This window comes from Astyanax mexicanus, chromosome 4 (assembly GCF_023375975.1).
Source record: "Astyanax mexicanus isolate ESR-SI-001 chromosome 4, AstMex3_surface, whole genome shotgun sequence".
NCBI classification, from domain to species: Eukaryota; Metazoa; Chordata; class Actinopteri; order Characiformes; family Acestrorhamphidae; genus Astyanax; species Astyanax mexicanus.
Genome location: NC_064411.1, coordinates 5,582,387 through 5,597,939, shown reverse-complemented (window position 1 = coordinate 5,597,939; position 15,553 = coordinate 5,582,387). Strand labels below are relative to the sequence as shown.

Here is a 15,553-nt window from a genome sequence, read left to right as displayed (position 1 = left end):
ATTAAGCCTTTGATATCAGTATCAAACATTTTGATCAAAGTTAATGTAACTTGTATTTTATGTCATTCCTATTCACTTGAATAGTTTGGTTCTTGATTGATGGAGTTTTTGGATTTCATAACATGACAAATTGAAAGGATTTATGTTAATAGAGCAACAAGCAAACATTTTTTCCATGCAACTGTAATATTTGATTTAATAAATAATATATTGAGAGTTATTTAATATTAAGGAGTAATTACATTCATTTTATATTACATCTGGTTACATTTTCTTATATTTATAAGTTACATCTGGCCCTCAGAGGACAGCCAATATGCCAATGTGGCCCTCGGCCAAAATGAGTTTGACACCCCTGCTTTAATCTGAAGCTTTGAGGCGTGTGCCAAAAAAAACCTGACACACATTGGTTCAAATCACTCTGCTGATGATTCGTTCTAGATTGATCACGTGACAATGATGTCCAAAGCTTTGTCCTTCACACCAATTTATAAAAAAACACTGATTTTTTTACAACCCCTGATAACATTATTTCCCCCCACATTAGCTTCAGACTAACAGTGATATGCACTAATGTCCTGAACATCATAATGGACCATCCTAATTTCTGTATAGCAGGGTACTTCACACTTGTAAAACGTTTGAAAACTCATATGCAAATGTCAGTTTCAAACTAATTAATTGTTTAAAAAAAAGTATTTGTTTAAGAGTTTATTTGTTAATGGGATGGTAAAAACTTTTAAAACTTTTACAAAAAAAGTCCAGCAAGCATTCTCATTCTACTACAAAATATTAGCCAATTCTGAAAGAATGTTTTGTACATATTAAAGGAAGCACTTACTGATGCTGGAGAATACTTTTGCCAGTTTATATCCGGTTCAGTGTAGAAATATGAGACTGTTGCTTGAGTCACTTCAAACTACCCCAACAAATAGCACTTACCAAATTTTACTCAAAGGTCAGAACTATTGTGTACGTTTACATGCAGCCTAATAATGCACTAACAATCAGATTACTGGCTCAATCGGAATAGAGCACGTCCATGTAAATAGGCCATTCCGAATACAATTTTTATCTTAGATTAAAGTTTTATATTTAAAGAGAAGATATATTTGTATTATTATAGGTAAATTTAACATTAACCACTTAAGCTGCGGTTTAGGAGCGGAGCAGAGGGAAACGAGCACTCATGAGCTGTTAAATAATCACCATCAGTTATCTGCATGTAAGATGCTGATTATTAATGCTGTAGTGTTACAGTTACTGTACATAATACAGTGTCCAGATTTTCTCGTGGCAGCCTCCCAGAAGACCTGCGCAGAATTTTTTGTTCCTTTCGTTCCATGTAGTTCATATTTTATTTAAAATTGAATAATAAACTTTAATGACTGAAAATGAACTGAATGAGATGAGCTTTCACTTAATTGATCAATAGTACCATTTTGACCACCCCAAAAAGAAGCACTTACTCCATTAAATAATCAATGCTTCACTTTGTGATCGTTACCATGGATATTCAAACATTTTTTTACAGACAAAATTTACCATGCAAGTTAACACTGTTCAGAAATTTACACCAAATCGATACAACCTTTTAACACTGTTTATGTAATAAATGCTAAAGTTGTACCAGATGGACTTGGTCCTCACTGTTGATGGCAAACTTCAAGTGATGCCCCAACTTGTTTGCACTTACATTTCAATTTAGGTAAGATGGCTACAGTTAAGAGTGACACTCAGAGATAGAAGAGATAGAAATGTGCCCAAGTTTATCAGAAAAATGTATTTCGTTGTTAGAGTCACCTCAAACTACCCCAACAAATAGCACTTACTAATTACTATGGAAAGGTGGGTGCAGTTGTTTGACTACCAATTGTGACAGTGATTCCAGTAGACACTTTTTAAAATCTAAATTTAATTAAAAATATTGTGGTTATATATTTTTTTACATTTACTTTTTTGTCCTGCAGGTTCTTGAAAAGGAGATTGTAATGCAGCAGATCTTGTTTGTTGCTCACCTTGTCTAAAGTCTTTCTATTTATGTATTCTGAAAGCTTTCCATAAATTGAGGTCATTCGCAGCTCCTCCCTGTAAAATCACTCTCTGACATCACAATGCACCATTCTGATTTCTGTATAGAAGGGTACTTCACACTTGTAAAAGCGTTTGAAAATTCATATGCAAATTAAAGTTGTAAACTAAACTAATAATTATAAAATACAAAACATTTGTTTGAGTTTATTTGTTAATAGGATGGTAAAATCTTGTTCAAATGAGTCCAGCAAGCATTCTCATTTTACTACAAAATAGTAGCCAATTTAGACAGAATTTTTGTACACATTAAAGGAAGAAGTTACTGATGTTGAGACTATTTGGGCCAGATTATATCTGGTTCTGTGTAGAAATAAAACAAACACCCCTGGTTGATTGAGTCACTTAATCCTCCTATTATGTTTGGGGTCAATTTGACCCCTTTCAATGTTTAATGCATTTATGTAAGTAGTTAATCTCATTTTATTTACCTTTTTATTTATATATTTGGTGAAACTCTGTTTAATAAAACTAAAGTAAAACAAAATACCCAAATAAAACAATTCTTGGTTTAAACAATTAGTATGAAACACTCAACTGAGAAAACACACCTCCAATAAGAGGTAAAACACCCAGATAAACAGTTCAAGCACTTTTTGTTGGGCCGGTATGTTGTTGCACGTATAACTCCACTCAGTCAGCGAAAGTGAATCGAATGAGTCAACCGAGTCAGTTGATTCGTTACTCACGGTTCACACAGAGCTCGCGGAGATGGCGTCCTCAGTAGCCATGACAACAGACTCCCGGTTCGCGGTGCTCCCGGTCAGAACGCAGCAGTCCCCAGCACTCACAGCGGGAGACGACGCAGTGCACGAGCGCCGGGAAGATCAGAACACCCTCCGTGTTCAACTCACACGCGAGGTCCGGCCGAGCTGCTGCAGACAGGCGCGAGGAAACTCAGCAGCAGCAGCTCTCAGTCCGCGGAGAAGCGCCTTTACTCCACAGTCCGGCTGAACTGCCTCTTCAGAGGTTCCGCAGGAAAACTGAACTGAACGCTGCGGTTTAGAGCACTATACAGTACAATAGCACTGTAACTGTGTTATAGAGCGGATAACAAGTAAATAAAAGCGCTCCGGAGAGTCTAAACACAACTTCTCTCCTCACTTTCTCTCTCCTTCTCCTCCAACACACACCCACAGACACTCACACTCTCCCTCTTAGTCCCGCCCCTACTCGGCGCGGATTGGATAGAAAAATGTCTGTCGAGCTTTTCACTCGTATGATTGGCTGAGCTGAACAGGAAATCAGCAGGAAAAACCCGCGAAACAGAAAAGGCTCCTGGGAAATGGAGTTCGTTTACACGTACAACGAAAAACAAAGAAAATAATACAAATACACAGGATATTTTAAAGGGTCCTACACACGTATCTAATGTTATCTAGCTAGGTTAGCTACTTTATTTCAGTTCGAAATGTTTTAGCTAGCTAGGTTTAACTAATGTTAACTACTTTATTTCAGTGTGGAATGTTTTAGCTAGATTAGCTAATATTAACTACTTTATTTCAGTGTGGAATGTTTTAGCTGGATTAGCTAATGTTAACTACTTTATTTCAGTTCGAAATGTTTTAGCTAGATTAGCTAATGTTAACTACTTTATTTCAGTTCGAAATGTTTTAGCTAGCTAGGTTGGCTAATGTTAACTAATTTATTTCAGTGTGGAATGTTTTAGTTAGCTAGGTTAGCTAATGTTATCTACTTCATTTCAGAGTGGAATGTTTTAGCTAGCTAGGTTAGCTAATGTTTACTTCATTTCAAAGTAGAAAGATTTAGCTAGTTAGGTTAGCTAATGTTAACTACTTTATTTAGGTGTGGAATGTTTTAGCTAGCTAGGTTAGCTAATGTTTACTTTATTTCAGAGTATAACTATTTAGCTAACTAGGTAAGCTAATGTTAACTACTTTATTTCAGTGTGGAATGACTTAGCTAGCTAGGTTAGCTATTTTTTTAGCTAGCTAGATTAACTAATTTTAAGTACTTTATTTTAGTGTGAAATATTTCAGCTAGCTAGGTTACCTAATATTAACTACTTTATTTCAGAGTGGAATTATTTAGCTAGCTGGGTTAACTAATGTTAACTACTTTATTTCAGTGTGAAATGTTTCAATTACCTAGGTTAGCTATTATTAACTACTTTATTTAAGTGTGGAATGTTTTAGGTAGCTAGGTTAGCTAACGTTAACTATTTTATTCCAGTGTAAAATGTTTCAGCTAGCTAGGTTAGCTAATATTAACTACTTTATTTCCATGTAGAAGGTTTTAGCTACCTAGGTTAGCTAATGTTAACTACTCTATTTCAGTGTGGAATGTTTTAGCTAGCTATGTTTGCTAATGTTAACTACTCTATTTCAGTGTGGAATGTTTTAGCTAGCTACTTTAGCTAATGTTAAAGTGGACATGAAACACTTCAAGTATTTAGTATAATTTGCAAGATGTGTTTTTACTGTAACAAATCTTACAACTTTAACAGTTGTCAGTGAAACTGAATTAAAATAATAAGCAATCTAAACGTCATTTTTTAAGTGTAGCGCCATCTTGTCCCAGCGCTGAAAGTGACGTCTCATATTAATAACTATTAGCCTACACTGGTTCCTTAATGGATAATAAAAGCCAAACCAAAAATAGATGCAAAGGGGGCACCATTGTTGTGCCCCTGGGTGTAGCAAAACTGGGTGTAGTATAATTTTATAGGGTTAGCCGCAATGCTAGGGTTAGTAGCAAGCATTTTCTACACGAGGACTATGGAGGAGAGGGTTTTTGAATCAGGAGCAGTAAGGTAATGCTCAGGGTTCTGCAGGGAAGATCTCTGAGCAAATGGTCCACGTTAGCCTCCTGACAGCAAATGCAGTCGGCACGGCAGTGCAGTGACCACGCATGCACCAGGTACAGTAGTGTTACCGACCCTCTCCACCCATACAGGAACCACTGGCTGCTCTTCTGTATAAAACTTTTTTTTTAACAAAATTAAAATCACCTTATATCTGTCAAGGAACTTGTAATTCATCATATCAATAATGATTGTGGTTTTCCTATACTTTTAAAAACCTCTCTCTCCTGAATATATCCGGCCCTAATGAATGCAATTATCCCTTTGTGCAGCAAAAACAGTATTGATGATAATGATCACAATAATAATAATAATAATAATGATGATTATAGCTATTATTAGTGTTACCACTAACAGGACCCTCTTACACCACAACTTAAGTGACTGTGAAGGTCAGACGGTTTGAATAATTCAGGTAAAGGAGAAATCTGTTGTGAAACTGACTTGTATTGAAACATGACTAGTATGAATAGTTGAATAACCAACCTCAATTCTTCCCCAGTATTCCCAAATACAGTGCTTTTATCCAATGCTACAAGCAGATTTACAATACTAGCGATATGGACCATAGCGTTACTCATGCAAAGAAATGGCTATTTTTAAACCTTTACCAAGCTCAGAGTAGCGCCACACTTAATTAGTAAAATTCTAAGAGCCCTAAAATTTTAAATGAGGCACTGAGAGCTATGAAAAATGCACAGGTAGTTTATTAAAAAAAAAGACACATTACATTGTAGTTAGGGGGACAGATTTCAAAATTATGTCACTAAAAAAAACCAATAATATTAGAGATATTTTCAACAACATCTGGAATTATTTCCACGTAATTCGTTTTGCAACTACAACTCCTGGGGGTGAATGGAGGTGGGCTGTTAAAAAAACATCCATTTCACACCGGATTTCTCCTTTGGGTGGCAGTTAATATTTACCAAATAATAACATAAGTCAGTCTCAGGATGGATAGGTTACAGGTCAAAGAATGGTTATCAACCATATTGTGAGAAAACACGCTGAGATTGCAGGTCTTGCAATATAAAAGCCTTTTATTGAAACACACACATGAGTAAATATAGAGGTGAAGCAATACAAAGATAATAGTTGGTACTGGATAAAAACAATCAATTAACTAAATGAATTGGATATTCTTAGTAACTTTGGAGATAAAACAAGCGAAATATGATATCTAATAGGGGTGTCATGATTACCACCGAAATTATCAGATTTATCAGTTTATCCTGCAGCGTGGGCTGTTCTGGTGTATGAGTTACTCACAGGTAAAGTTACTGCTGCTTCTCAGATATTCCTCATCTCCTGTTTCTCTACAAGACAGTTTTTAATCTCGCCCACCTCACCTGCGCAGGACCGCACGCTCTTCTGGGAGGCTACCACGGGAAAATCTGGACACTGTATTATATACAGTAACTGAAACAGCATTAATAATCAGCATCTTACATGAAGATAACTGATGGGTATTATGTAACAGCCTATCTGCTCTGCTCCTAAACTACAGCTTAAGCAGTAAGAATTAAATTTACCTAAAATAATACAAATATATCTCCTCTCCAAATATTAGGACTTTAATCTCGAAGAAAACTGTTTTTATTTTTAAGAGTGGCCCTAAAATTCAAATTGGGAATGTAATTGGGTACAAGTGTTTACAAGGTGGTTGTTCATCTTTGTATCGGATTATCCACCTCATTCAATCGGACAGAAATTGAATTCGGAATGGCCTCAATCGGACTACTCCATTGAGGTGTTTACATGGACGTGCTCTATTCTGATTGAGCCAGTAATCCGATTGATAACGGATTATTAGGCTGCATGTAAACGCACCCAGTGTGAGATGACTCTAGCTTAAAACCCTTCCCACAGTCTGAGCAGTGATGCGGTTTCTATCTTGTGTGAATTCGTTGGTGTTTTTTGAGATTACTCTGTGTAATAAAACACTTCTCACAGTCTGAGCAGTAATATGGTCTCTCTCCTGTGTGAATGCGCTGGTGACTTTTAAGATTACTCTGTTGATTAAAATTCTTCCCACAGTCTGAACAGTAATATGGTCTCTCTCCTGTGTGAATGTGCTGGTGAATTTTGAGATTACTCAGTTTAGTAAAACTATTCCCACAGTCTGAGCAGTGATATGGTTTCTCTCCTGTGTGAATGCGCTGGTGTATTTTGAGATCACTCAGTTGATTAAAATTCTTCCCACAGTCTGAGCAGTAATACGGTTTCTCTCCTGTGTGAATGCGCTGGTGTTTTTTGAGATGACTCTGTTGATTAAAACTCTTTCCACAGTCTGAGCAGTGATACGGTTTTTCTCCTGTGTGAATGTGCTGGTGTTTTTTGAGATGACTCTGTTGATTAAAACTCTTTCCACAGTCTGAGCAGTGATACGGTTTCTCTCCTGTGTGAATGCGCTGGTGTTTTTTGAGATGACTCTGTTGATTAAAACTCTTCCCACAGTCTGAGCAGTGATGTGGTTTATCTCCTGTGTGAATGTGCTGGTGTTTTTTCAGAGTACTCTGTTTAGTAAAACTCTTGGCAGAGTGCTGATGTTTCTCCATGGCGGGACTTGGCATCATTTTTCTGTTAAATTTATCAAACAATTTGCGTGTTCTGGAGATTCTTCAGGACGGCTTCTGCTTCACCTCTTTCAGCAGTTAAACATTGCTCTTAGTTAAATATCCTGGTTGTTGATGATGAATTTCAGGAGAATATTTTCATTTCTGGAAAACACAAACAAAAATGCCATTGAATATTAAAATACAAGCAGATAAAAAAAAAACTGAAGTGAACTGCCTGAATCAGGAACACTATACAGACAAAACTACTGGGACATCTTCATATTACCATAAAAGCTTCTATACTTTTATTCCTTTTATTATACAAGCATTGGCAATGTTCGAATCACATTGCCAATGCTTGATTCGTTCTACATTGATCACATGACCAATGATGTAAAAAGCTTTTTCCTTTAAACCGATTTATAAAAGTTTCCACACACCAGCAGATTTAGAGATTTTTTTAGAGAGTTTTACAGAAGCTAACGTTACCCACAATTTCATCATCTCTAACTAAATGTTACTAAAGCCTGTAAACCAGCTAACTAAACAAAATGTATCTTGTTTTTAGGCATTGTCCGTTAGCTCACTTTATCTTATGAATTAATATTTTCATTTCACCTTAAATATTATCACTTCTTATTAGTTGTTGTGGAAATGTAGCTATACATTTAGTGAATAATAACTTCATCATTTCACATAGTGTTTTTCTTTTTTCTGAGCCTGAGATGTATTATTTTAATCAGTCAGCCCGGTATGGAACTTATATGCTTTAAAGAGAGAGAGCATAACCTCTCGATCCACTCTCATGTTTTTTCTTCCTACAAATGAGATCATGTTACGTTCTCCTTCTTCAGAACAAAGTAAAAAGCCTGTGAGTAAAAAGCCAGCGAGTAAAAAGCCTGTGAGTAAAAAGCCAGTGAGTAAAAAGCCAGTGAGTAAAAAGTCTGTGATTTGTCTTTAGAGGTGGGAGGGAGTCAGACTTAAGTCTTGTTATGTCTTGTAATCATGTAGTTGTACAGACAGCATAACACAGACTACACTGCTCAACATCACCAGACTGAAAGTTTTCACCTGTTTAAATACTTTAATTTGGATGATCCTCTGTGAAGAATAATAATAATCCAAATTGTGATCTGACCGGAGCTCTACAGCCAGTGTCATATCTCTGAGAGTCACCTCACAGTCTGTGCTGCTGTGCCTCGAGGTCAGTTCAGTGCGCTATAGCATTAGCTAAACGCTAGCATTATTCTAATTACGACACTTAAATGAACTTGTAATTCAGAAGATCCAGTGTTGTTCAGGAGGAAAATGTACACAGATTAAAATGTGCAGAAACCTAAACATATGTATTTAGCACAGATATGATAGAGACAAGTTTTTAAAAAGCCCGTTCATTTTTGCCATTTACCAAAACAGTTCAGATATGGAACCCCAAATATGGAAATAAACAACGTCACCGACTTCAAAATGACACAACTAAAAAAGCCCATAGGCTCTTTTCATGCGGCTGCCATTTCTAATTGAAAGTGAGCCTGTGATGGGAGGAGGTAGAAGTAAGTCCACACTCAACAATGGTGTGGAGCACATATCTTCAGCTCTTACCACATTTAACCACGAACGAGCTAGAAAAAAAGAGCTGAAGAGGGATGTTTATTAACAAGAACAGTTTTGTTAAAAGAATACAGCAACTGAATAGAGGAGTACATCACTAATATCGAGTGTTAAGGTTTTAGCCATCATTAGCTAACCTCGCTAATGCTAGCTAGCTGGGGCTAGCCCGACTCTCCAAGCCCGGTGACCAGTGCTGCTAACCCGACTCTATAAAGCCTGGTGAACATTTTGTAACTATATAAATATATCATTCTGGAAACCTTAGTTCCTTAAAAAAATTCAAAAGCATTAGCAGCACTTTTGACAAGTAATAACTAGGTAACCTAGCTTTAATTTATAAGTTATAACTAGGTAACCTAGCTTTAATTTATAAGTTATAACTAGGTAACCTAGCTTTAATTTATAAGTTATAACTAGGTAACCTAGCTTTAATTTATAAGTTATAACTAGGTAACCTAGCTTTAATATATAAGTTATAACTAGCTAACCTAGCTTTAATTTATTAGTTATTATTATTATTTTATAAATTATTATATTTAGGTAACCTAGCTTTATTTTACACATTATAACTATCTAACCTAGTTTTAATTTAAATACCTAACCTAGACTTAATTTATAAGTTATAACTAGCTAACCTGCAGCATTAGCAGCACTGTTCACCGGGCTTGGCTAAAACCTTAACACTTCTTTGATATTAGTGATGTACTCCTCTATACAGTTGCTGTATCCTTTAACAAAACTGCTCTTGTTAATAAATATCCCTCTTCAGCCCTTTTTTCTAGATCGTTCGTGGTTAAACGTGGTAATAGCTGAAGATTTGTGCTCCAGAACATTTACATTAATTAAATAAACAGAACCACAACATAACTACACACACACAAAAAAAAAATAATCCCAAACAATTATTAAGCATCTGTAACTGCACATATATCTATAAAACATGAAACAGAAGTAAATACAGCACATGAACACACATTTTCAGGCTCAGTCAAATGTAGTGTTTTGGTAATGAAATGGCTGTACCTCAGAGCTGATAACCCGACCGGGGCAGAAATAATTAATTGTTAGGCAAAATATGCTTCAACACCCGCTAAAAATGCACAGAAGAGTGACTAGAACTGATATAAGAGCTCATTTTGCCAGTAATTTTCTCAAAAATACTTATATTTGCTTAAAACAGCACTTTTTCACGGAGCTCCTCAGCTCTGTTTACCTCCTGCGCTGCACTCAAGCTCCTCTGGAGCTACGGGGGCCGCGGAGGGACAATTAATAAATAAAAACACGCAGTTCTCTTGTTGGTGCAGGGAATTGTAGTTCAAAATAAAATCACAGAAAAAATAATGACTTTTTTACTGTTACAACACATCAACCAACCTCCAACAGGAGAGAGAAAGAGAGAGAGAGAGAAACTTCTCCATACCTTCTGTAGTTCAGCTGATCCTGCTCTTTCTCCGGCGCTCCAGCTACAGACCCCGGAAGCTCAGCCTCATCCGGGTTATGTAGAGCCCCGCCCCCTCCCCCGCTACATAACATTATACCCCACCACCGCTAGAGGGAGCCCGCGAGGGAGTCCTCAATGCATGGAGCTGAATGGAGCTAAACAGCTAAAACTCTAATTTAAAACACTGTATAACTACTTCTCTGGGGGTTTCCTTTACAAGTTTACATTTTACAAAGTAAAGCAAAGTATTTCACTAAAATAGGAAAGAAGACGTACCCCATTATTTCCATTTTCTAAAACTAATGTTTTTTATTCAGTAGATTTACTAGCATTATTGCTACTGATGCTGGAGTTACACCCAGAGCTCATTTAAATTATTAAAACTGCAGTTTAAAAATTGTTAATAATTATCTCTGCGGTGATGAAACAGTTATAGTTGTTCTGTTTTAAGGAAATTAGTAAAAATTGTATTCTATAAAGTATCAGATATTTATAAATTATTATTTTGCAAAATAATTTATAAACGTTTGATACTTTTTAGAATAAAAAAATGTTTATAGGTTTTTAGACATTTCAGACTCTGTCAAGTGGCTTGAGATTCAGAGCAGATTCTGAAGTGAGTTTTTTCCTCTATAGAGATTCTCTGATTGCTCCTGTAGAGCACTTACTAATTACTATGGAAAGATCAGTGCTGTTGTGACATTGATTCTGGTAGAATTATTTTTTATCTAAATTTCATTTAAAATATTATAATTACATTTTCTTTGCATTTACCTTCTTGATGTCCTGCAGATTCTTGAAAAGGAGATCGTACTGCAGCAGATCTTGTTTGTTGCTCACCTTGTCTAAAGTCTTTCTATTTATGTATTCTGAAAGATTTCCATAAATTGAGGTCATTCACAGCTCCTACCTGTAAAATCACTCTCTGACATCACAATGGACCATCCTGATTTCTGTATAGAAGGGTACTTCACACCTGTAAAATATTCGAAATTCATATGCAGATTTCATTATTAAACTAATTATTTGTAAAATAAAGAATGAATTGTTTAAGAGTTTATTTGTTAATAGGATGACAAAAACAAGTTGGGGTTTCACTTGAAGTTTACCAATAACAGTGAGGGCGAAGTCCATCTGGTACAACTTTAGCATTTATTACATACACAGTGTTGCAAATATTAGTTTTAAACAAATTCGTTGTGAAAGTGGCATGAATTTATGCAGTATTTTATGAGTGAGTTATCATTAATTCATGCACATAATACATCATCTGTTATTATGAATATACATGAAGTAAGCATGTCTCGTACATGTGTTAATGTATTAAATATTCAGCGTTAATTAAGTATCAATTCTTCATGAGTTCATGATGTTTGTGGACCTAAAAGTAAAGTGGTACAATATTCATTCTATAATACTGGTGATGGTAATGATGAAAAGACAGAGGAACCAAGCAAACATTCTTTATTGTTTTCAATGTGAACAGTAAACATGGATTAACTGGCATCTCATAGCAAAGCTTTAAATAAAAAAAATATTCAAAAAATGAACCAATAATAAAAGAGTGAGCCTGTTATGGGTTGGGGTCCTGTCCAGCATGTTCCCTGCCCTTTCTGCCCATATATATATATATATATATATATATATATATATATATATATATATATATATATATATATATATATATACAGGTTTTATTTAAAGAACCGTTGAATAACTATTGTTTTAATTTTTTTTACGACACAGTGGCATCTCCTGCACTGGTTACATAACCCGAACACTGAACAACTGTTAACCGTTACAGGAAAAACAAAGACGCAGCTTTGTTAATTCTTATAAATGTCCAGCAAGGATCCCTCTTCTTTTTTGAAAATTGCAGTAGCAGTGGGCTCCTGTTCACAGGAAGCTCCTGCAAACTTTTTTAGGAGGTCCTTTGGTGGAAGAGTGTCTGCCTCCATCCAGAGAGAAATGACCACAGAGACCCCTCATCCTCAATGGTGACATCCCTCAGAGAGATGTCCTCTCCAGTGAGGACTCACCCGCACCGCGGCCCTCCGACCACTAGAGGGTGGCCACGCTACACCTATTGACGACAGCTATGTGCAAGCTTTAAAAGCTGGGCTCATATGCACCCCAGCCCAGAGTCTTAACACTCAAGTTGAGAGTGAGATCACGCCAGTTTGTTAAAAAGAAAAGAAAAGAAACTCCAGAAATTCTCTCACAGTGAAGGCTGGACCTGTTCCTCCAGAGCAGTCAACTGTGTGTCTGTTTATCTCTTCCCAGAGAAGCCTGTCGCCCTCTGTGCCTTTCCCCTTTTTTCCTCTCCCCTCCCTTCTCTGAGTGAGAGAGAAAAAACAAATAAATAAATAAAAGAGAAATAAAAATAAATACAAGACCAGAGACGTTCTCCCTCGTATAAACCCCCACCACTCTTTACTATTTCCCAGTAGGCTGTTTACTTAGAATTCTGTTTGTTTGGACTTTCTTTGTTCTAATTTCCCGCCTACTCGTCCTACTCTGTTCTAAGGGCTGCCACAGGCACACATGCCATGGTGGCGCAGTGAGATTATCCAGCGCTTCAGCCCCTTCTCATTGCTCGTGGGGGTTCAAATCCCGGAGCACCACGTGATTGTTGTTATTATTTTTTATTTCTTTTTTATTACGTTTGTTTTTCCCAGTGAAAAGCTTTGCATCTTACAGGGCAGTGACCTCTGATGGTGGGTAAATGGTCTCCATGTCCAGCTTGACCTCAGTCCTCAGACACACTCAGTGCAGGTGTGTGGAAGAAACCTGAACCCTGTGCAAGAAGCATTTTTGGCGGTTAAGGTGGTTCTTCCTTAATAGAAGCATTTTTAACGATGTATGTCTCGCCTTCTTTAAATAACTTCTTTAAAAGTGCTCCTTTAGATATAACAGTACATAAAATGAGAAAACCTGGTCTAAAATAATAATAATAAAATGTTTTAAGATGTTTATTTGATTTACATTACAACTTGGATCAGACACTGTTTCTTGTGCATATTAGAGTAAAACATCTGCGCAAACATTCTCCTTTCCACAGTTTCCTCACACATACTCAGCCTGTTATAACTCCAAACAAAGAGGTGTAGCTATATTGATTAACAAAAAGTTAAACTTCACCATCAGAAACACTATATCAGACCCAGAAGGCAGATTTATAATACTTAATTTATCTATTCAAAATATTAATTTTTGCATTGCTAGTATATATGCGCCAAATGTTGATGACCCCTCCTTCTTTCATACCTTTTTTACTTCACTTTCTGATCACTCTGACACCACACTGGTGATAGGAGGAGACTTCAACTTGGTACTTAATGAAGAGATTGACAGGCCCAGTACAGCAGTGAGTCAAAGGAACTGGCAGTCTGCAGACATTCTTAAACAGTACATGAAGGATTTTGGTCTATGCGATGCTTGGCGTTCACATCACCCCACTCTGAGAGAGTATAGTTTTTTCTCACACGTACATAAATCTCACTCTCGCTTAGATTACTTTTTAGTTAGCAGCTCTATGTTGAGGGAAATCACAGACACTCAAATTCACCCTATCATTATTAGCGATCACGCACCGGTGTCTATGTCTTTGACACGGAAAAGAGTTATACCACCAGCTAGGAACTGGAGATTTAATACATCATTACTTAACGAACAAGATTTCATTAATTACTTCAAAAAAGAGTGGGCTATATATTTAGAACATAATGACCTGCCTGGAATATCGCCATGTGTTCTTTGGGAAGCAGGGAAGGCAGTAATGCGGGGTAAAATAATATCTTACTGCGCACATAAGAAAATTAAAGAAAAAACACGTGTGTCAGAATTGGAACAGAAAATAAAATCATTAGAAACAGCCTATGCTGCTTCACCACAAGAACATATAATTAACACCCTGCGGAAATTAAGATTGGAACTAAATGAAATCATTGATAAAAAGACACAATTTATGTTGCAGAGGCTGCGTTTGGAAAACTTCGAGCATGGAAATAAATCTGGAAAATTCCTGGCAAACCAATTAAAACTAAATAAAGAAAAAACAGCTATTTCTTCAATTAAAGACTCTGTTGGTAACATTACTCATGACCCACAAGAAATTAATAACAATTTTAAAGACTTTTATGAGGCATTATACTCATCACAGATGAATCCATCTGATGCTGACATTGAAGAATTTTTGAAAAATATAAATCTACCTAAACTAGATGAGGAACAGGTTATGACTCTTGATTCACCTTTTTCATCTTCCGAATTCTTTAAAGCAATACAGGATCTCCCAAATAATAAAGCTCCAGGTCCAGATGGCTTTCCCGCAGAGTTATATAAAGAATTCTGGTCTGTGTTAGAACCCATTTTTTTTAGAATGGTCACTCAAATTAAGAAGGACCGCATAATATCTCCAAACATGAACTCTGCCAACATTACCTTGCTTCTTAAACCAGGCAAAGATCCAACACTCCCATCCAGCTATCGCCCAATTTCGCTTATAAATGTAGACCTTAAAATAATTTGCAAAGTTCTTGCAAGGAGGTTAGAAAAAATCACTCCATCCATTATACATTCGGACCAAACAGGTTTTATCAAAGGCCGGCACTCAGCCGATAACACACGTCGACTAATAAATGTAATAGATTACTGTTCCATTAACAAATTAGAAACCATAGTTGTCTCTTTAGATGCAGAGAAAGCATTCGACCGGGTAAATTGGAAATTTCTGTTAGCAGTTCTAAATAAATTTGGATTTGGTCCATCCTTCATAAACTGGATTGAAACATTATATAGCTCTCCCAATGCACGGGTTAGGACAAATGATCTTATTTCACAAAGCTTTAGTCTACAGAGAGGCACCAGACAGGGCTGCCCGCTCTCTCCCTCACTTTTTGTATTTTTTATTGAACCACTAGCAGCAAAAATACGACAAAGTGTAGATATTAAAGGAATTCAAACAGAAAATACAGACCATAAGATAAGCCTTTATGCTGATGATGTATTACTTTTCCTTAGGGA

General features: G+C 36.4%; 5 protein-coding genes and 1 pseudogene across 6 annotated transcripts in view; 3 read left to right on the top strand and 3 right to left on the bottom strand.

Moving 5' to 3' along the window:
- Window positions 1-3,206, bottom strand: part of LOC125801655 (zinc finger protein 501-like) — a 30,767-nt gene extending 27,561 nt beyond the window's left edge. The window contains exon 1 of the mRNA XM_049478438.1: window positions 2,781-3,206. The gene's annotated coding sequence lies outside the window, so the exon portion shown is untranslated. The remainder of the gene's footprint in view (window positions 1-2,780) is intronic.
- LOC125801463 (zinc finger protein 239-like) overlaps window positions 1-15,553 on the bottom strand; it is a 430,185-nt gene that overhangs the window by 59,883 nt on the left and 354,749 nt on the right. The window contains exon 1 of one of the 2 annotated variants that reach the window (XM_049478229.1): window positions 10,508-10,555. The exons of the other annotated variant lie outside the window; for it this stretch is intronic. The gene's annotated coding sequence lies outside the window, so the exon portion shown is untranslated. Of the gene's footprint in view, window positions 1-10,507; window positions 10,556-15,553 lie in introns of those variants that run through there. 2 annotated transcript variants of the gene reach the window in all.
- LOC125801310 (zinc finger protein 271-like) overlaps window positions 1-15,553 on the top strand; it is a 230,712-nt gene that overhangs the window by 12,847 nt on the left and 202,312 nt on the right. The gene's annotated exons all lie outside the window — the stretch shown is intronic.
- Window positions 1-15,553, top strand: part of LOC125801349 (zinc finger protein 239-like) — a 156,348-nt gene that overhangs the window by 49,669 nt on the left and 91,126 nt on the right. The window lies entirely within an intron of this gene.
- The window catches only part of LOC125801455 (zinc finger protein 239-like), a 331,934-nt gene that overhangs the window by 265,758 nt on the left and 50,623 nt on the right, over window positions 1-15,553 (top strand). The window lies entirely within an intron of this gene.
- The window catches only part of LOC125801458 (gastrula zinc finger protein XlCGF49.1-like), a 46,180-nt pseudogene continuing 37,216 nt past the window's right edge, over window positions 6,590-15,553 (bottom strand).